The sequence below is a fragment of the Typopeltis vanoorti genome, chromosome 2 (genome assembly GCF_054136105.1).
Source record: "Typopeltis vanoorti isolate ZY-2024b chromosome 2, IOZ_Tvanoo_1.0, whole genome shotgun sequence".
Taxonomy (NCBI): Eukaryota; Metazoa; Arthropoda; class Arachnida; order Uropygi; family Thelyphonidae; genus Typopeltis; species Typopeltis vanoorti.
Genome location: NC_143550.1, coordinates 1,650,794 through 1,673,498, shown reverse-complemented (window position 1 = coordinate 1,673,498; position 22,705 = coordinate 1,650,794). Strand labels below are relative to the sequence as shown.

The following is a 22,705-nucleotide window of genomic DNA, read 5'->3' as shown; positions in this document are numbered from 1 at the left end:
GTGGCTGCTATAATTATGGATAGACATGAACCAGCTATCTCTGATTGGCTACCGGTGGAGATGGAACTGCCCACCCAGTCTCCAAAAGCTGGATAGGGTATAAAGGCCTCACCTACTCCCTATAAGGGAATAAAATCAGTCAGTCTCATCTCAAATCTCAGTAAATGACCTAAACATCCTCCCTAAAGAACAGTTTAGTTTTAGGCAATACCATAGTACTACCCAGCAAATCCACACAATTGTTGAATACATCACCACCAGCTACAACTGGCGCCAGCGCACAGGCGCTGTTTTCCTTGACTTATCCAAAGCATTTGACAAAATCTGGCATTTTGGACTCCTGTACAAACTTATCTCAGCCGGTACCTCACTAAAAGTGGTTCATTTAATCCATTCATATCTTCAGAATACATCAATGTAAGTAAAAATCAACGGTTCTACATCCTCCCAGCGCCACATCTTTGCTGTAGTGCCGCAGGGATCTCTACTGGCTCCATTGCTGTTCTCTATATACATGTCAGACATCCCTATGTGGACGATACGGTAATACTAACCAGATCTCTCAGACCCCATTTCATTACCAGAAAGCTTCAAGAAAACATTCTAAAGCTGGAGGGTTGGTTCTCTAAGTGGAGATTGGAAGTCAACCCCCAGAAAAGCTCAGCCGTTCTTTTCTCAAAAAGGCCAATGTCTCCTGTAGGAGATGTGTTACTATTCAATACTAAAATTCCCTGGCAGACAGAAACAAATTACCTGGGTATAACTCTCGACAAAAAGCTATCTTTCAATCAGCACACCAAGTCTGTGTGCACAAAGGCATCTAAAGCCATAGCTGAGATCTATCCGCTAATTAATAGAAATAGCAAGCTCAGCAACAGAATCAAAGTGCAACTATACCAGATGTCGATTTGTCCTATAATCACCTATGCCTCTCCGGCCTGGAGCCACACCTCTAATGCTAACATTATCAAAATACAGCGAGTGCAAAACAAGTGCTTGAGAATGATTCTGAACGCCCCGTGGTATGTTAGAAACAATCAACTCCGCAGAGACACAAATACGCCCACACATTCCAACGATTTGGTTCAGCAAGCTGCAGCATACGATCCAACGGGCATATTCAAATATAGAAGACCAAAAGCTATATTAGCATCCCATAGCACAATCTCCATGCCCATTCAGGGCGAGCAAACTACTCATAAATTTTACCCTCACTGTAACCACAACAGATAGCGGGGAATATGAAAAGCATCTTGCTTCACCCCTAAAGACATAAATGTTAATTGTTAATTAATAAGAGAATAAAAGCAAAGTACATTTTTTTTTAAATTTAAAATTTGTAATTTGCGAAATCATGTTTTTTTCAAACGGCCTTGCCTACTCCCTATGTAAATGGAGTAGGCAAAAAAAAAAATAAAAACTTATTTTATTTATTTATTTTTTTATATTGAAATCATAGACAGCACTGTTAACTGATCTTGGTTCATAGTGTTTCTTAAATATGATTTCACCAATAACAAAAGTTTCGTATCTCACGGAGATGACGCGCGGAAGCATACAATTTATCTGTAGCGACACTGCTCACTTGTTACTTGCAGTGGCGTAGACAGAAGCGGGATGTCCGTCCCGGCACCAAACTGAATCGGGGCCTAGAGCATGGAACATCTTTACTATTCACCAGATATTTGTATAAAAAATTTTGTATCATTTTCAGTTCTTTATTAAATATTATTGATATAATATTATTATTGATTAAATTATTGATACTCGTAAATAATTTTTTTAAAATTTGGTGCTAAATTCGACATACATATACAATATGTAGATAGTTAATTCGAATTCAAATCGAAACGCGCGAATTTTGTTTAGTTACTTTTATATTATTGCAACGTCAAAGCTACAGGGCGTATAACATTCTAATTTACAGTTAGTTGGATATTAGGTGGTGTGGTGTTATGGCAGAAACACGCGTGACCTTGATTGAAAACAACCAATAAACTTGACTATTTTGAAATTAAAAATTTTATTTTAAAGCCAATCAAAGCAAGCCGAAGACCAGCGGAACAATTTCATATAATAAAATAAAATCACACATTATTTATCCAAACGTATAAGTGCACATATTCTTATTTTTATATATATTTATAGTCTGTGATATAATACTGTGTGTTGAAAATGGTGGATAGGCCGCTTATAAACAAATTTCGAAGAAGAAGAACTCAATATGATAACAAGATCACAGAAAATTTGCTTGAAAGGGCACAAAGATAATATATTAAGTGCTTTTGATAAATGACTTGCTAGTGAAAGTTTGGTGGATGTAACATTATCGTGTGAATAACGACCCATAAGGCTCACAAAGTAGTTCTCTCTGCAAGCAGCTCTCTTCTAAACAGCTTATTTTTAGAGAACTCAAGTAATCATCCTGTTGTGACATTAAGTGATATAAACTTTAATGACTTAAGATTGATGGTCCAATATATGTACCATGGAGAAATTAATATTTCAAAGAATATGCTTCCATCATTGTTAAAAGCTGCAGAGTTGCTAAAAATGAAAGATTTTTTTGGAAGTTGCTAATAAGCACTGATTCTGTGGAAGGCACACAGCAGGAAGCAGGGAAACGGATCATGCATAGTCATGTTGTGTCTGGCCATAGAAAATGGCATTCGTCAAAAAGGCCTATGATGGACTTAGATCTGAACATTACAAAGAGTCAAATGACCAAAAAGTCTGATATAGGTAATGTAAGGCAGCCATTGTCAGAGATTAAACATCTTGAGACAATGGTTTCTATCCCACTTAATAAAATTAAACTGGGTAAATATTTGAAAACAACATCTGACAACTCAAGTGACACTGTTATAGGTGACTTGGTATCATTAAAGGATAAGGAGTCAGACTTGCCAAATGAGAATGGTCATCTAAATCAACATTCAAGTGGCCTTGATCTGGATGCTGAAGGCCAACTGTCAGGTAAAGGTGTGCATACCAGTGTATTGTACCATTCAGTTTCTGATTCTTCAGCTAATTCTCACTTACCAATCAAAATCTTGGGTAGTGATGACAACAATCCTTTCATCAATTCAGACGAATGTGTGTATACTAGTGTATTGTCCCATTCTGTTTCTGATGCTACATTTAATTCTCAACTGCAAATTAAAATCTTGGGTAGTGATGACATCAATCCTTTATTTTCTAGTTTTGATATGTCATCTGAGTCAACCATTTCTTCTGTAGTTAATAGGTAGTCAATCCAGGTTACTTAACATCTTTATCATCTTGTGTGTCTATGGTATCATTTCTTGAATCTGATGTCAAGGTAGAAATGAAAGATAATTTCATTTCTGCCTTGACTCGTATAAACATCGAAGTTTTAGTGTAATATATGATGATACATCTGGTTTGTCTAATGTCCCAAGTTTAAGTGATCATCAAGACTTCACAGTTAGGTGCCATCAGTCTCATAGGAAATATTCCCTTTTTTATATAGCCATATCCCAATGTAACTGATAGAAGCATGTGGAGCAAACTGTGTTGTGCAAGTTCTCCTGAGACAAAGGAACTGATATTTTTAAATGACTGTAATATATTTTATAATTTCAATCTGACCAAATTGTCTAGTCTATATTTCAGCATTCCAATATGTTCTAATGTTTTTTATGGTATAGAAAGTATGGGGGGATTAAGAATGACTTGGAATGAGAATGACTGATTATTTAGTAACGGATTAAATGAGTATGTGCATGGAATAAATGATGCAGAAATACATGCACAAAGATTGCTGATCGATATACAAAAATGTGGGAGAAGATCAGAGACAAAAACAAGCATCAGTGGGGGGTAAAGGATGTCAAGTTAAAAAGGAGCAGAAAAGATATTGTGCTGTATAATAAAGGGTGTGAAGGATGGTAGAGTTATTAATGCGTGTTATCCTGGGTCAAAGATTAAAGATATAACTGAGGCTGGGAAATTGCAGAAAGATAGAGGGAGTGAGATTATTGCAGTTATAGTAACGAATGATCTAGGTAGTGAAAGATTTTCTGTGAGACAGGATTTGAAGGATTTAATGATAGCAATGAAAGCAAAGAGCGAGAATGGAAAGATCATGAGTGTGCTACCACAATTTGATAGTGATGAATTAAACAGAAGAGCAATTATAGTAAATGGAATGATGTCAATAATAAGTTTAGTTTAATCCTTTATCCAAGTGTGAGCAAACAAAGTTTGCACCTGAAAGTATCTTCAGGACTGGGGTATGGTAGTACAACACTGGGCAACTCGTTGCAAAGGCGGAGAAAGCTTTCATCACTCCTATCTCAGTATCTCTCATAATGCAATGCACATCTCCTTGCGGATATGTTTAATGCTATGCATTAAGGCAAGGGCCACTACCCATACCAGTTTTGACCTTTATTGAGGTCTCGTCAGTGGGAGCCAGGCTCAGTAGTAGAGACACCAGGCAAAAGCAATGAGAGGTCATCCCAACATATAGGAGATGATGTCAAGATTGTGTAAAAGCTTCTGCAATGAAATGAAACTGAATATTCATTTTATGAATGACTGGGATGAGTTTGATAAAAAGGAAGGAGTATTTTAAGAGAGATGGTTTGCATTTAAATTGATTGGGTGCTTGGCATTTAGTACATTTATTGGTAAAGAACAGAGTAAATGGTCAAAAACAGGGAAACCGGATTTGCTAGGGAGGCAGGTGACAGAGTCAACTGTAAATAGTACTGAGGTTATTAATTGCTGTGAATTTGGGATTAATTTAATCCCAAATCTGTTGCTGTAGTATTATTGCAATTGAGAAGAGCTGAGAAGGAGGGCCATAATTGCAAATGACCTTATGCACAGGTTATGCAGGAGGAGCAGTGTGGAGTTTGTGGATGTATGGAGTCAGTTTGATGGACAAAAGGACTTATATCAGATGGATGGTTTGCATCTGAATGGATTTGGTGTGTGGAGACTGGAAAAGGTGTTGCTGAATGAGTGAAAGTGGATCTGCAGAATCAGGGAAACTAGAGCTATTTGGGGGGGGGGTGGATATGCAGATATCAGGGAGGCAGTTGAGTGTAAGAATGTGTATAATATGCCTGAGCTAGTACGAAAGACAAATCAGAATGGGATAGTTAGTATAAAATATCAAAATAGGGGTGGGACTAACAGGCTTCTGCACTTCATGCATACTAATGCCAGGAGTATTAGGAACAAGAAGGAAGAATTTTTGGCATTGGTTGGCTCTTCCTGTGTCACTAATGCCACAGGTTATTGGCATTAGTGAGACATGGCTGACAGAAGTTGATATAGCTAGTGGGATAGAATGTGAAGGGTATAGTGTGTTTAGGCAGGACAGAGAGAAAAGAATAGGGGGAGGAGTGTTATTGATGATAGCTGATGAACTGCAGCCAATGAGAAATTAAGATGAACTGCTGGACAGTGAAGAGAGCACATTTGAGGCTGTTTGGTGTGAGATTGAGACCACTGGAATAAAATATACAGTTGGGTGCTGCTATAGACCAGGTGATGGAATAGATGGTAGAGATAGTATACATAGACAAATAGATGCAATGAGTGGAAGGAAGGTAATTATTATTATGGGGGATTTCAACTATGGTAACATTGATTGGAAGGAGGAGAGGACACGTGGGAGGAAGGAATTTGATTTTATGCAGTTATTAAGAGATAACTACCTGAGATAGCATGTAATGGAATATACTAGGGATTTGAGAGTGCTTTACCTCGTAATTGCATCTGAGAATTTGACTGTAATGAATATGACCATGTTGCCACCAATTGGTGTGAGTGATCATAATGTCTTGACCTGGGAGGTGGCTAAATGTGTGGAATTTTCAATTAAGAAAAGGTACATGTGAAATTACTGGGCTGGTAAGTATGACAAGCGTAGGAGATTGCTTGGTTCAGTGCTATAGCATGTAAAACTGCAAGGGCTGGAGGTTGATAGTGCATGGGAAGCAGTAAAGAAGGTATTGGCTGACTGTATACCTAGAGTGTGGATAGTAAATCAAGTAGGGGTTAAATGGATGAATAACACCATTAAACTTGAGCTGCAAAAAAAGAAAACAACTGTGGAAGGAATTTAAAGAGAAAGGTGACCTGCAGGCCCATGACCAGTATAATAAAGCACAGGCCAGAAGGGTGACGAGTATGGTAATAAAAGCAAAAGAGGATTATGAATGGAAATTAGCTATGCAAGCTAAAGAGAATCCCAAACAGTTTTTTCGATATGCTGCAAGTAAAAGAAAAAATGTATATGGCAGAATGAATTTAAGAAATGCCGATGGTAGGGAGGTAACTGAATCGATGGATATATTGGAATTACTGAGCGAGCACTTTGCAAGAGTATATCATCCAGGTGGTGATATTGCAGGAATGAAGGAACCAATAGCTTATACGGTAATTGATGTGAATGAAATGGAGGTGAATAGTATATTACAAAACCTTAATGTACATCTGTGGGATTGGATGGTATACCAGCTCTGGTCTTACCTGAAGCGGCTAAAGAATTGTCAGTGCCCCTGACCATTTTGTTTAATTTGAGTCTTGGGTCTGCGTTAATCCTGAGGGGGGTGGAAAGAGTGGAAAATAGTTCCATTGCATAAAGGAGATTCCAAGACTGCTGTTGCAAATTACTGACCATTCAGCATATCAGGAGTCGTTGTCAAGGTTTTGGAGAAAGTAGTCAAGAGAAAAATACAGGAATGGGTAGATGAAAACAGGATACCGTATGGGAGACAGCATGGTTTTGTGAAGGGTAGATCATACCTCACTAACTTGCTTACGTTTTTATAACACAGTGATGGCTGAACTGGATTAGGGTAATGGGTATACAGTGATACTGCTGGACCTTGCTAAGGCCTTTAACAGGATACTACATGGAATTCTAATCAGTAAACTGCAGCATATGGAGATGGGTATAGGGTTGGTGAGATGGATAGGATGGTGGTTGATGGAGTGATATCAGAGAGTAGTTTATTCAGAGGTTGAGTCCAAAAGACAACCTGTGACTAGTGGTGTGCCGCAGGGTTCTGTTCTTGGACCACTACTATTTAATTCATTCATTAATGATATAGGAAAGGATCTGAGAGGAACTGTTCATTTGTTTGCTGATGATGCAAAGTTAGGTAGAGCAATAGTGAATGCACATGATGTCAAAATTTTGCAGGATGATTTGGATTGATTGGAGACTGGGCTAAGGAGAATGGATGTCAATTTGGATGGCAAAGTGTAAGGATATGCATTTTGGGATGAAAAATTAGCAGCAGTGTACCACATTGGTGGAACTGTACTCTAGGAGATTGACGAGGCCAGGGATTTGGGAGTGTTGATGGATAGGGAGTTGAAGTTTAGGAGGCACATTGCAAAAGTGGCTAAATCAGCTCATCAGATCACTTGGTTACTGAAGAATACTTTGACAAGCAGAGACAAGCAAGTTATTGTTCCTTTGTATCAAGCCTTGACAAGACCTTGTGCTTAGATCTTGGCACGAGGGTTCCTTCTTAATGGGGAGGAGGTGGAGACGATTCAGAGGCGAGTGACCAAGATGCTAGCGGGTCTATGGAACGAACGATATGAGAACAGGTTGAAGATTTGTGGGTTGCAGAAATTGGTTGATAGGCTGAAAAGGGGTGATATGATTGAGACATTCAAGTTACTGAAGGGTTTCTATAAGATTAATTTAGAGGATATTTTTCAGAACAGGACTGGTGGTGGAAGGACTAGGTGCCATCCATGGAAACTGGACAAGACTGTGGTTAGCAATAGGGTTAGAACTAGGTTTTTTTTACTTGGAGAGTGGTGAATGAGTGGAATAAGTTGCCAGAGTCTGTTGTGGGTGCCGTGACTGTGAATGAGTTTAAGGCAAAGTATGATAGATGCTGTGTGGATGTTGAATGGTTGTTCTTGACATGATGTTTAGGGCCTCCCTTGATGAGTCTAAGGACTCCTTGGAGTTGCCTGTAATAATAATAAAGAGAAGTATTTTTGTGTTTATACTACATAGCAGATACAAGTCATAAGTACAGTTTTTAAAAGTACAAATTTAAAATTTTTTTCTACTATTTTTTGTTGATTAGCTTCTGATTGATACAATCTATACTAATCAAACACTAATTAAACCCTATTAAAAAATTATAGGAACATGAAATGACAAAGACCAACTGGATATCAAAGAAGAAAAATATATGTATGTTGTAAAAAAAAAAAAAACAATAGAAGTAGTTGTTACAAATATGTCAGGAGCTATTATAAAATTCGTACTGCCAGCGACATCAGTTTCAACCATAGCTGGTGAAATAGAAGAAATAGTGGCAGAAGAATGGCAAGAAATGGAAGATACTTTGGAACAACCAGTCCAGCAGGATAAGAAAAATATTGATTATGGAAAGAATATTGAACTCAATACGACAGAAGCAATCGAACAGCAAGTAAAGAACATCAGTAGTAAGGAAATGGAATGGACAAATACAAATGAAATATTCTTCGATGTTGCTGCATGGTCAATCCCAGTACCAGATTAAATTAAAATTTATATTATTAAGCAAAGAATTGAAGTAGTTCAAAATAAAGGTGGACCTTTCGATGCAACAGATAGATCTGGAATAGGAATTAAAGGAGAATGTCGCTAACCTACAAAATCATGGTTTTAAAATAAAGAACTACTAAATGGCGAAAGTGTTCTTAGAACTTGGATGGATTATTCTCAGACAGCAATAAATATACTGTTTTTGTTGCCGTTTATTTGCTATTTACTAGGAAATAAACTTTTATTTACTAGGAAGCCATGTAAAAGACAAAATATTGGCGGGCATATAAAAGGCTAAATATTACAGAATCCTTTTCATCCTGATGTATCTCACATGTGTTAAATGTGTGAAGTTATCAGATACATTATTATTATTATTACGGGCAACTCCAAGAAGTCCCTAGACTCATCGAGGAAGGCCCTAACATCATGTTCATCAACTATTCAACATTCACACAGTATCTATCATACTTTGCCTTGAACTCATTCACAGTCATACCACCCACAACAGACTCTGCCAGCTTATTCCACTCATTCACCACTCTGAAAGTAAAAAACCTAGCTCTAACATCATCACTAACCACACTTTTGCCCAGCTTCCATATGGAAGGCCCCTAGTCCTCCCACCACCAGTCCTGTTCTCAAAAATATCCTCTGAATTAATTTGAATAAAACCCTTTAGTAATTTGAATGTCTCATTCATATCCCCCCTTTTCTGCCTGTCAACCAATTTCTGCAACCCACAAATATTCAACTTGTTCTCATTAGGTTCATTCCATAGACCTGCTATCATCTTGGTCACTCACCTCTGAATCCTCTCCACCTCCTCCCCATCTAGAAGAAACCCAGGCGACCAAATCTTTGCACAATAGTCTAAATGGGTCTTATCAAAGCTCTATACAGAGGAAAAATAACTTGCTTGTCTGTGCTCGTCAAAGTATTCTTCAGTAACCAAGTGATTTGATGAGCTGATTTAGCCACATTTGCAATGTGCCTCCTAAACTTCAACTCCCTATCCAATGTTGTATACTGCTGCTAATCTTTTCACCCCCAAAATGCATAACCTTACATTTTGCCACATTAAATTGACATCCATTCTCCTTAGCCCAGTCCTCCAATCTATCCAAATCATCCTGCAAAATTCTGACTTCATTTGCATTCACTATTGCCCTACCAAACTTTGCATCATCAGAAAACAAATGAACCGTTTCTCTCAGATCCTTTCTTATATTGTTAATGAACAAATTAAATAGTAATGGTCCAAGAACCCTGCGGCACACCACTAGTCACAGGCCATCTTTTGGATTCTACTCCTCAATAAACTACTCTCTGATATCTCTCCATCAACCACCCACCTGTCCATATCACCAACCCTATATCCATCCCCATATGCTGCAGTTTGCTTATTAGAATTCCATGTGGTATCCTGTCAAAGGCCTTAGCGAGGTCCAGCCGTATCACTGTAAACCCATTACCCTTACAGTTCAGCCCTCACTCTGTTATAAAACTTGAGCAAGTTACTGAGGCATGATCTACCCTTCACAAAACCATGCTGTACCCCATACAGTATCTCATTTTCATCAATCCATTCATGTATTTTACTCTCAACTACTTTCTCCAAGCCCTTGACAACAACTCCTGATATGCTGATCAGTTGGTAATTTGCAACAGCTGTCTTGGATCCTCCTTTATGCAGTGGAACTGTTTTCCCTTCTTTCCACCCCTTTGGGACTAAACCAGACCCAAGATTCAAATTGAACAATATGGTCAAGGGCACTGACAATTCTTTATATGCTTCAAGTGAAATCCGTGCTGGTATACCATCCAATCCCACAGATGTATTCACATTAAGGTTTTGTAATAGACTATTCACCTCGACTTCATTCACCACAATTCCCGTATAAACTAATGGTTCCTTCATTCCTTCAATCTCACCACCTTGATGATAAACTCTTGTAAAGTGCTCACTCAGTAATTCCACTGTATCAGTGACCTCCCTACCATCGGCATTCCTTAAAATCATTCTGCCATATACAGTTTTTCTCTTAATTGCAGCATATCGAAAAAATTGTTTGGAATTCTCTTTAGCTTGCATGGCTAATTTCCTTTCATAATCCGCTTTTGCTTTTCTTGCCACACTCGTCACCCTTCTGGCCTGCGCTTTATACTGTACGTGAGCTGCAGGTCACCTTTCTCCTTAAATTCCCTCCACAGTTGTTTCTTTTTTTGCAGCTCAAGCTTAATGGTGTTATTCATCCATTTAACTCCTCCTTGATTTACTATTCGGACTCTAGGTATAGAGTCAGCCGTTACCTCCTGCAAATGCTCCTTGACCACTTCCCATGCACTATCAACATCTAGCCCTTGCAGTTTTACATGCAAAGGCACTGAACCAAGCAATCTCCTAAGGTTTTCATACTTACCAGCACACAGTAATTCCACATGTACCGTGTCTTAATCGAAAATTTCACACATTTAGTCACCTCCCAGGTCAGGACATTATGATCACTTGCACCAGTTGGTGGCAACATGGTCATATTCATTACAGTCACGTTCTCAGATGCTATTACTAGGTTAAGCACTCTCAAACCCCTAGTATTTTCATTACATGCTATCTCAGATAGCTATCCCTTAATAACTGCATAAAATGCAGTTCCTTCCTTACATATGTCCTCTCCTCCTTCTAATCAATGTTACCATAGTAGTTGATATCCCCCATAATAATTACCCTCATTCCTCTCATTGCATCAATTTTTTTATGCATACTATCTCTACCATCTATTCCATCACCCGGTCTATTGCAGCACCCAACTGTATATTTTGTTGTGCTAATCTCAATCTCATATAGCCTTAAATAAGCTCATTTCACTATCCTGCAATTTAAATTCTATTCTTCTTGGCTGCAGGTCATCAGCTATCATCAGTAACAGTCTTTCCCCCATTTTACATGCACATTGAAAATGGAAAAGTTGAAGTAACAGAGTTATTCTTTTTTTCTATTTCAGGAAAAAATTGCAAATGATATTACTTCTGACATTCTGAAGAAATTAGAAAAGGACACACTTGACATCAACCTATGCCGTAGCCAGGGATATGATAATGCTGCAACTATGTCTTTGCCGGCCTGGTTCACGGAGTGGTTATTGTATCTGCTCTCCAGCCAAAAGGCTGCGGGTTCGAATCCTGACGTGGGCATGGATGTTGTGATTGTCTGTGAAAGTACTAGTGGTGGTAGTTGGCAGTAGATGGCATTGGTGTTAGTTAATGGGGGTTAGTGGAGTAGTGAGATGAAGAGTTGTAGAGTAGATGCCCCCCTCGATGAGTCTTTGGACTACTTGGAGGTGTGATGTAATAATAATAATGTCTGGAATTCATGGTGGAGTTGAATATAAATTAAAATTACCAATTCTAAAGCATTATTTATGCAAAGTGCAAATCGCTCGCTTAATATTTGTGGAGTTCATGCTTTTGGAAGCATTTCTACTTGTGTAACATTATGCAGTGTAACTATTTTGCAGTTTTGGAAAAATTATATTCATTGTTTTCAAGTTCAACTCACCTTTGGGAAGTATTGAAGGAAAATGTAAGACTAACATTAAAAAGATTATCAGCCAAAAGATAGAGTGTTCACTATGAAGCAGTTCATACTGTAAGATATAATACTGAAAAGTTAATTTTAAGTTTAGAAGCACTATGTGATATAAAAAAAAATATTGACACACGAGGAGCAGCTCAAAATTTACTTGGTGCAATTTGCAATTTTACTTTTTTGTGTTATCTGTCTTTTTGGAATGAAGTTTTAAAAGAAGTAAATGGTACTCAAAAATACATGGAAACTAGCAGAATAAGTTTAGAAAAATGCAGCGCGAGACTTGAAAATCTGAAATTCTTTCTTGAAAATGAACAAAAAGGAATGGTGAATAGAGAAATCAAATATGCAACAACAAAATGTGATAAATTGGATATTCCTATAGAAAAAAAGGGACAGAAAAAGGCTATAAAGAAAATGGCAATGGCAGGAGAAGTGTTGGATGATGTTGGTGTTGCACTTCAAGAGGAGGTGAGAAGATCAGTGTTTGTGCCTCGATCGCTTTTTTCTAGAATTATGTAGCCTTAACAAAGCAATGGATAAAATAACGATGATTTTTAGGATTCTACAGCCCAATATTTTAATGCATTGCACAGAAAAAGATAAAAAAAAAAAAAAAAGATTTCAAAAATTGCATCCGCAATTTACAAATGTCCATGATGAATTTCAAAGCAGAGATATAATTCCTGAAATAAAAAGACTTCAGTGACATCTGATAGCTGTTAATATCAGCAAACAAGAAGCAGCAAAATGGACAGCTGTTCAATTATTACAGTTCATTTTAGAGTAGGATTTTCTGGAATCTCTTCCAAATATTTCACTGTTTAAGATTTTTTTTTTTTTTTTAACTACTTGTGTATCAGTGGCTTCTTGTGAAAGAAATTTTTCTAAATTAAAATTAGAGATCATATAACCTTTTAAATTAATAAAAAGTTACTTGCGGTCCAATATGAGAGAAGAGAGACTAAGTAATTTATCCATACTTTCTATAGAAAATAATTATGCCAGCAAGATAAACTTTGACAAAGTTATTGAACATTACGTAAATGTTAAGTGCAGCAGAACGTAAAATAAAATGTGTGTTGCAAGTTGAAACAGATTTTTTGTAGAGGGGAGAGAGGGGGACAAAAAATGTCTCCTCGGGGTACCAAAGATTCTGGGTACGCCACTGACGTGCAAACGAATATCGGTGGTCTAGCCGGAACTAACCGAACATGATAATTCCAACACTAATTCTGTGTCGGAAAGGTGCATTTATTTCGTAATGTAAAGCATTAATTGAACAATTCTAATTATTAACTATTCAATCAGTGTCGAAACATAAGCTGTAACCTTTAACATGTTGTATTGCATTTATGTAATGTTGTAAGCGTTGTTATTATTTATAAACACAAACAAAATTTACTTTTTTCGTTTTTTTCTTGGGGGTGTGCAGTGTCACGGTGCTTATGTACAAGCCACCACTGGCCATGATATTATAGGCACTAATTGGAATTCTCGTTTGATTGCAGTCTTCCAGCCAAATAATCAACAGATCTTTCATTTCAAACATTATAGCACCTTGGTTACGTGTGCATTGCATACTTGCAAATGCAACTTTACCTTGCTCGTAATACTCATCAGCTTTGGAGAAAATAGTCTGTATTGTAGATTTGTTAAAAGCAAATTCGAAGCTCATCTGGATCGTTTAAAATAGAGCAAGCTCTGTGTCCCAAAGTGGAAATAGTTTAGAGTTTCTGTGGAGGAAAATGATGAGAAAGACTGTGAAGATATCTGTTAGTATGCATTGGTTTTCTGTACATAGAGATTCTAAATTTTCCAGAACAGTGTGAGAGTTTTATATCAAGGAAAGGAAGGGAGTTATGATAAGTCCCTTCCTTTTTAAATACACACACACACACACACACACACACACACACACACACACACACACACACACACACACACACACACAAGTTCACTGGTAACAATATATCGGCCTGGAAACTTCAGCAGAGCAGTGCGGAGCTGGTTCTTTTCATGGAGATTGGAATGCATTGCCTGAGTGTGTTGTGAATGTAGACACATAATTTTAAGGCACAGTTAGATGAGCATTGTGTGCAATTGTGTGTATTTCCCACGGTGAGTCTCTGACTCCATGGAGGTCAGATGTTAATCATATGGAATCCTTATGTTCCTAGATAAAGACACCTTGACACTGTATTCAACTGTAATAATAATGTGATGTTCATGGCACCAGTTATTATGGAATGGCTTTTATTTAAATTTGGTATTTGAAACCTTTACAAATGGTTACTGTAAGGGTTTTCGAGCTACTCCAATTTTCAGTTCAACTGTATTCAGGGGCTTCAAAGGAACAACGTACCAAAAAATTATATATGGAATTTGATAACGTTGGGTTTGGGAAACAAAACTTAGTTACAACCGAGTCACTTTTATTGGAAAATAAAATCTTAATAAATACGGTTGCATTAAGCTTCCGAAGAGTTGGGAAACACTCATCACCAGAGGTCCCACCTTACATTCCAGGCCACCTACTACCGCCCTTAGAGGGCGCTCCACCTAGATAGGACTTTAGTGTCACCCACGTAGTTGGGCTTAGTATTGTAAGTTTTTGTGTGCATGTTACATTAATTGTTTTTGTAATCCCCGTAGATGTCCTAGTGACTAGGACGAAATATAGGAAGTATTAAATTCTATTTTAATTCTTTTTGAGTGTTGTAAAAAATCCATTAAACCTCCAACATAATTTTGTGTTATTCGGCCTGCTCTTCCGCCACATTAGGCTGAATAGTCGAGAGTCTACTGTAATTAACATACTGTGGAAATTAAAATTATACATCAGAATTTTGTAATCATATTACAATACTTGGCAAGATGCTTTTTCTTGAAACAGTCATGAAAATTCATTGAAAACAGTTAACTGAAAGAAAGTTTATCAAATTGAAATTCATTGAACGACAATTCATTAAGAAAGCAATTCACTGAATAACAATTCATTGAATTGTTATTCAACATCACAATTTGTTGCAAAAGCAATTTGATCAAAAAAACAATTCAGTGATAATTTGACGAATTCCTTTCATAATTCACTGAAAGAGTAATTTTCTTACAAAATATTCCTTAAAATTTTTAGTAGCATTACCTCATATTAGATAAGATGCAGACAACATAAATAAATGATCATCAAGACTTTTAATAATAATTTTGTTGTGGTTTAGAATATTCTGTAAGTGTACCTGCTACTTCCTTGTGTAGATGGTGATTTATCTCTAGACCAAAAAATTTTGTTCAAGCTATTTTTGCATGGCAATAATGGTCAGATTGAAATCAAAACTGACAAATTTTATCTTAACTACAAAATTTCATTAAATTTCTTCCAACCAGAGTGGAATTATTATTTCCAAACAATTTTAAGTTTGTATCTGCCTGTGTACATTCACAAACTCTCCCACCACCACCCCTCGCAACAATATGGCATCATTAAAACTCTTACCAAGAGAGCCCACAATCTTTGTTCCAGTGGAACTGCCCTCACTACTGAGCTTAACCACATACACAGAACTTTCCTCTCCAATGGCTACAGTGAACACAGTATCAAAAAAATAATCAATTCCTCCCACATTCCCCGTCCCTCTCGTCAACAAGATTTTAAAAATGCCATCACCATACCCTACATCCGTGATACTTCATAAAAAATAGCCAAGATACTAAAAAAGTATAACCTACACACAGCATATAAGCCCTACCGCAAACTTGCTACCCTTATCCGTTCTACGAAAGATCAGCTCCCTCCTCTCTCTCTGCCTGGAGTTTACAAAGTACCCTGTTCCTGTAAGCTTGCATACTTTGGACAGACAGGCAGATCAGCATCCATCCACCTGGAGGAACACAAGTCGTACATCGTTAAACACAACTATGGCTATTCAGGCTTGGCTGACCATGTTTTGGACACCACTTACAGAGTATCATGGAAGAAAACCACCATGCTCCACCACAGCAAATTCAAGAAAGAGAGACTTTTCTTAGAAGCAGCAGCTCTCAGAAACCAACCAACCAACCATCATCATCATATTCCTGCCATGTACCCTCAAGGGGTGTACAGGATATGACAGTACTACATGAAAAAATTACATCATTACTAACTTCCTATCTACAATTTTCCTCCAAATAAGTCTGTTACTTGTCAAGACTCCGACATTATCAGATCTTATATTTCTATCGTCTAAGGCACTTTGTACCGTATCAATCCACCTATATCTTGGTCTTCCTCTGGGTCGTTTTCCTGCCAACCTGGCAGAGAACACTTGTTTTGCTAATCTTTCCTCTCCCATTCTATTTAAGTGACCATACCATCTGAGATTAGCTCTGCTAACGCATTCCTGGATGCTGACAATGTCAAGTTCTTTCCTAATATCCTCATTTTTAATATGATATTGCCATTGATGCCATCTGTTCACGCATCTAATCTTTCTCAGGACTCTCATATCTGCGGTCTCTAGTCTTTGGTCAAGTGTTTTACTTCTGACCCAGCTCTCATCAGATCCATAAGTTAAAATTGGTTTGAACACAGTCTTGTATACAGCTAATTTAGTGTTCCGACTAATTTCTTTCTTATTCCATATGAATTTATTCAATTGACTTCCCACGATACCAGCTTTGCTGATTCTGTTGTCTATTTCTATATTTAGTTTACCATCTTCAGTAAAAATTGTGCCTAAGTAGCTGAAATGTTTTACTTGTTCCACAGGTTCTCCATTCACAACACAGTTGACATTTTCAATGATTCTGCCTATTTTCATTGTCTTTGTCTTTTTATTGCTGACCTTCATACCATATCTATTACAACAGCTATCCAATTTAGTCAGAGAATCTTGCAGACTTGTAGCGGATTTATTTAGAAGTATAACATCATCTGCATAAAGCAAAGAGCTGACATTAACATCTCCAATTTTGATATCAGGTTTAATACCACATTCCTTCATAATGTGATCCATATAGATAATGAATAACAGAGGGGATAATGTACATCCTTGTCTCACACCAGATTTAACATTAAACCATCTTCCTGTACTTCCTTCAATTCTAACTGCTGACTCACAACTCAAATAAAGACTAAGTATTGCTTGATATAATGCCCCATTGACACCATATAACTGCAGCGTATTGAATAGCTTCTCTCTCGGCAACTTGTCATATGCCTTTTCCAAATCGACAAAACTTAAATACCGCTCTTTGTTATATTCCCATGCTTTCTCGACTATTTGTCGTAAAGTGAAGATCTGATCCTGACAGCCCCTTTTTGGCCTGAATCCAGCTTGTTCTTCACCAAGCTTTTCTTCCACAATTCTTCTCAACCGTTTCTCAAGTATACTTGCATAGATCTTGCCAGGAACACTCAGTAGGGAAATACCTCTGTAATTCTCACATTCAGTTTTATTTCCCTTTTTATATATGGGTACTATGAGAGCTCTACTCCAATCATCGGGAATTCGTCCCTCTGTCCAGGCTTTCTGAACTATGTAGTGCAGCCACTGTAAGACTCTTATACCACCATACTTCAGCATTTCTGGTCGAATATCATCTACTCCTGCTGCCTTTCCACATTTCAAGCCTTTGATGGCTTTTTCTACTTCAAGTATGGATATGTATTCCTGACTGCATGCCTGGTCAGTGTTTTTTATCACTGTGCTGTCATCACTGTTTGTTTCATTTAGCAGTTTTTCAAAGTAATTACTCCATACTTCAAGGATATCTTTTTCTCCTGTTTTCATTTCACCTTTATCATCTCTAACTCCTTTTACAGCACTCTTTCCTCCATTCCTAAGCTTTTTCAACAACCTCCAGAATATTTTGCCACCTTCTTGATATTTATTTCTATATTCTTGCCAAAGTCCTCCCATGACTTTTGTTTAGCTAGTTTTACACACTGTTTAGCTTTCTTACATTTGTCTCTGTATTCTGTAAGAGTAAAAGCTGACTTATTTGCCAGGAACTTTTGATATGCTTTCTTCTTTTCCTTCACTGCTTCTTTAACTTCCTGTGTCCACCAGGGAGTTCTGATTTTTTTATCCTTGCACACAAGCTCACCACATGCCTCTCTGGCAGAATCAATCAATGTTTCCTTCAGAGTTTGCCACTGAATCTCCAAGGTTTGATTCCTGTTCTCAAACTCTTTCATTTTCTTTTCAATAATATTTCTGTATTTTAGTCTACAGTTCACATCTGAGATCTGCTCAACTTTTATTCGCTTTAAAACTTTCTTACATGTTATTCTTTTCAATATGAAATTCACTTTTATCCTGCTCAAGACTAAATAGTGATCACTTCCCATTTCAAATCCTCTGTACACTCTGGTGTCCTGCACCAGGGAGAAAACATCACTATCAACAATAACATAGTCAATGAGACTTTTCTTATTCCTAGCCTCTTCTCTCCATGTGAATTTGTGCACATTTTTATGTTGGAACATGGTGTTAGTAATAACCAGTCCATGTCCTGAGCAGAAATCCAACAGATATTTGCCATTATTATTAGCTTTGCTCTTTTCTCCAAATTTTCCCAAAATATTTTTGTATGTCTCACAATCGCTTCCTACTCTACTATTTAGATCTCCAACAAGGACCAACTTTTCCTTTTTCATTGTGTCAGTTGCTTTTTCTAAAGCCTCAAAAAATTCCTCCACTTCTACCTTAGTAGAACCTTCTGTGGGACCATAGGCACAAATAAGTCTCATTGTCCAGTTCCCCATTCTCATATTTGCCCACGTTACTCTACTTGAGACTGACTGTCATTCAAGAAGATTAGCTTCGTATTTTGTGTTGAATACTATGGCTACTCCTTCTTTTCCTTGATTGTCATTGCCTGAATATAACATTTTGTATTTATTGCTCAGAAAGATCTCACCAGTTTTGGTCTTTTTTGTTTCAGTCACCCCTATTATGTCGATCTGGTACTTATCTAATTCCTCAGCTAGCTCCATTTCTTTGCCATTCAGGCTTCTTACGTTGATAGTACCGATCTTTAACTCTGGTGATGTTGAGTTGGGGTTTGTTTTCAGATTTGTTCCAGTAGCTGACTTTTCGCTGTACGCCCTGGTTCCCTGGCGAAAGCAACGGGGGCCTTGTTTAACCGGGCGACGCCCCAGCCGGCATGAAATTTTGTCATGTTGTACCATCATTTTTTATTTTGGTTTAACCAATAAGAATACAATTTGGTTTGCTAAATCCCAAATTGCCAGCCCATCCTCGTTCGTTCAGTATCAAAGTAGATACCCAACATGGTGCACCACGAGAAGGTGAGGATTGGACATTAGGTCAGAAGCCCTGGTCAGAAGCAACCAAATCTTAATAAATACGGTTGCATTAAGCTTCCGAAGATTTGGGAAACACTCATCACCAGAAGTCCCACCTTACATTCCAGGCCACCTACTACCGCCCTTAGAGGGCGCTCCACCTAGATAGGACTTTAGTGTCACCCACGTGGTTGGGCTTAGTATTGTAAGTTTTTGTGTACATGTTACATTTATTGTTTTTGTAATCCCCGTAGATGTCCTAGTGACTAGGACAAAATATAGGAAGTATTAAATTCTATTTTAATTCTTTTTGAGTGTTGTAAAAAATCCATTAAACCTCCAACATAATGTCCTCACAGCACTTAAGCCTCTACACAAGAATAACACAAAAGCCAGATAGGCCGGAGTTCTAGGCCTACCTTCTCCAACTGTACTTTTCCCGACTCCTACCTCCAAAGCAATAGTTTTTGCCGTTATCCCAGAGTCTAGTCGCTTTATAGCACATAATTTCTACTTCATAGTCACTATAACCTTTTTTCATTTATCACCCATTTCATAATCTTTAGTAAAAAAAAAAAAAACAATAAAGCACACCAAACAACAGTTTACTAAAGTAACCAGGAACAGTGGCAAACGTATTCTGCACTTGTGGACATCCGATACACAACTGAAGAAGCGGGGAAATCCGCACTTTGCATGTCTCAACTTGTGTTATGCATATGGTATGTAGGAGGATTGTAGCAGATGCCTGCTTGCAATGCCTTGGCAAAGTAAGTTACAGTACGTATTCCTCATTTTATCACAGAGAATTACTGTATTATTATAATTCTCCGTGATAAAATCTGGGCTCCGGATAGTATGGAGGCCGGATAGTCGAGTCTACTGTAATGTGAATTTGATTGTGGCATTGCACAGTGCGATAGTATTTGTGATTTGTTGCTTCTGAATTTCAGCATGCAATATGAAAAATGACATTTATTATTTGTTTATTTAATTTGTTTAAGAACAGTTATATTTTAGCCATTCTGATTAGGTTAAAATTTCTTGAAATTATGTAATACTGTTGATGCTTATTGGTGTGTAGAACGTCTACATAGAATAGATCTGACTGTATAGTTGTAATTTGACTGTATCATTTAACAATATAACATTTTTCTCTGTAGTAATAGTTAATCTTTATTTATTTATTTTATTATTATTTTGCAGTTTGTGCCTCTGTGGCAGAAGTAAGGAGGAGCATTTGCTGAAGAACTATGGAGGAAGTATCCCAAATTTTTCTCAAAATGCTATTAAGAAATCACTTAGGATAATAAAATATCCAACAAATGCCTTTGGTAAAATAGAATTTCAGACGGATCAAATTGGCAAAGCGAAACCAGCAAAGGTAAGTTGTATTTATAAGCAAATTTAAAACCTAAATTAAGTATTTTGAAAGTTTATTTTTCACTTGGTCAGACTATAATAAATTTAGTTTAATCCTTTATCCAAGTGTGTGCAAACAAAGTTTGCGTCTGAAAGTATCTCAGGGGTAAAGTGGTACAACACACCGGGCAACTCCTTACAAAAGAGACCTCAATAAAGGTCGAAACTAGTCTGGGTAGTGGCCCTTACCTTAATGCATGACATTATACATATCTGCAAGGAGATGTGTTTTGCATTGTGGGAGATACTGAGATAGGAGTGTTGGTAGCTTGCTCCACCTTTGCAAGGAGTTGCCTGGTGTTGTACCACTTTATCCCAGTCCTGAAGATACTTTCAGGCGCAAACTTTGTTTGCACACACTTGGATAAAGGATTAAACTAAATTTATTATAAATTAAGTATTATCAGGTATCTCCACAGAATTATAAGGTGGTTAGTGTAGGTATCCCACAAGGAGGCCTACACTAGACATTATTCACAAAATGTGAACATCTCCTTAAACATATGCACTGAACTTCAGCTATGGAGAAATAGATTGGAAGGAGGAATGGTTACAAGGAGGGAACAAAATGGAATATTTATAGCACTGCTGAGAGATAGTTACTTAATACATCATGTAAGTGAAGGGGACCTCAAACCTTCATTTACATGTTGCCATCAAAGAACTTAGCAGTATAAAGGTAGGTGCATTGCTTCAAATTGGAGACAGCAATCTTAACCTGGGAGATTGACAGAAATGTAAATTTTTTTTTTTTTTTTTTTTTTTTTGGACTTTTCACGAGTATAATTTTAAGGAAAAATATGTGTGGGGAATTACAAAGCAGAGATTATGACATACTGAGAGTCAAGCTTAAAGCAGTGCCATGATATACAAATTTGGGGTGGTGGTGGGGGGGTAAGATGTTAATACTATATGCATGGGAAATGGTTAAGTGGAGTTTTAAAGAAAGCAATATCATACTTTATACCCAGAGTAAGCATAAATCAGATAGAGGTTAGATAGATAAACAGTAGGAGTTGCAGAAAAACAAAGTTGAGGAGAAAAGTGATTAACAAGCCCATGACTAGTACATAGTACAGACAAGAAGGGTTGCTTATGTGGCAAAGGAAGGCCAAAGCTAATTATGAGAAGAAAGTTTACTGACGAGGCCAAAAGACATCCCAAAGAGTTGTTTTTCTGTGATGAGTAAAAGGAAGAGGGCACTCACTTTAATAAGTGCTAATAGTAGGGGGATGACAGAAGCAAACAAAATAGTTGAGTCACTGAGTGATCATTTTGCAAAGGTGTATCATCCAGATACTGCCATGCCAGATGTAACACTAATTGATATGTGCATCCATGTAGATGAATTGAATGTGCTTGAGATAATATTAGAACTTTAATGGGAAAAAAAAATTGGTTATGTTATTAGATAGGATATCAGCCCATGTATTAGAAAAATGCACAAAGCTATTTAATTTAAGCCTCATTTCTGGTTGGTTAAAGTATTAAAGAAGGTAATAAAAGGCAGAATTGAGAACTAGGGTGACAGTAATATGATATTCTATAGGAGAAAACATAGTTTCTTAAAGGGAGGGTCTTGCCTTAGTAATTTGCTCACTTTTATATCAAGTGATAACTGAATTGAGACTCTGCAAAGCATTTGATTGGTTGCCACATGTCATACTGTTACATAAATTCGAGCAAATGGGGATGGATATGAATCCAATGATCTGCGTAAGGGGATGGCTGATGGACAGACATCAAATAATAGTACATGGAAGAAATATCTAGGGGAAAGGCAGGTAGGCGACTAGTAGTGTACTACAAGGATCAGCACATTATCATCTGCTCTTTAATTTGTACATCAATGACA

The 22,705-nt window shown here is 37.3% G+C and overlaps 1 protein-coding gene across 1 annotated transcript in view; it reads left to right on the top strand.

Moving 5' to 3' along the window:
• Positions 1-1,597: 1,597 nt before the first annotated feature.
• LOC150108776 (transient receptor potential cation channel subfamily M member 2-like) overlaps positions 1,598-22,705 on the top strand; it is a 685,147-nt gene continuing 664,039 nt past the window's right edge. Inside the window, exons 1-2 of the mRNA XM_090410077.1 lie at positions 1,598-1,687; positions 20,635-20,812. The gene's annotated coding sequence lies outside the window, so the exon portion shown is untranslated. The remainder of the gene's footprint in view (positions 1,688-20,634; positions 20,813-22,705) is intronic.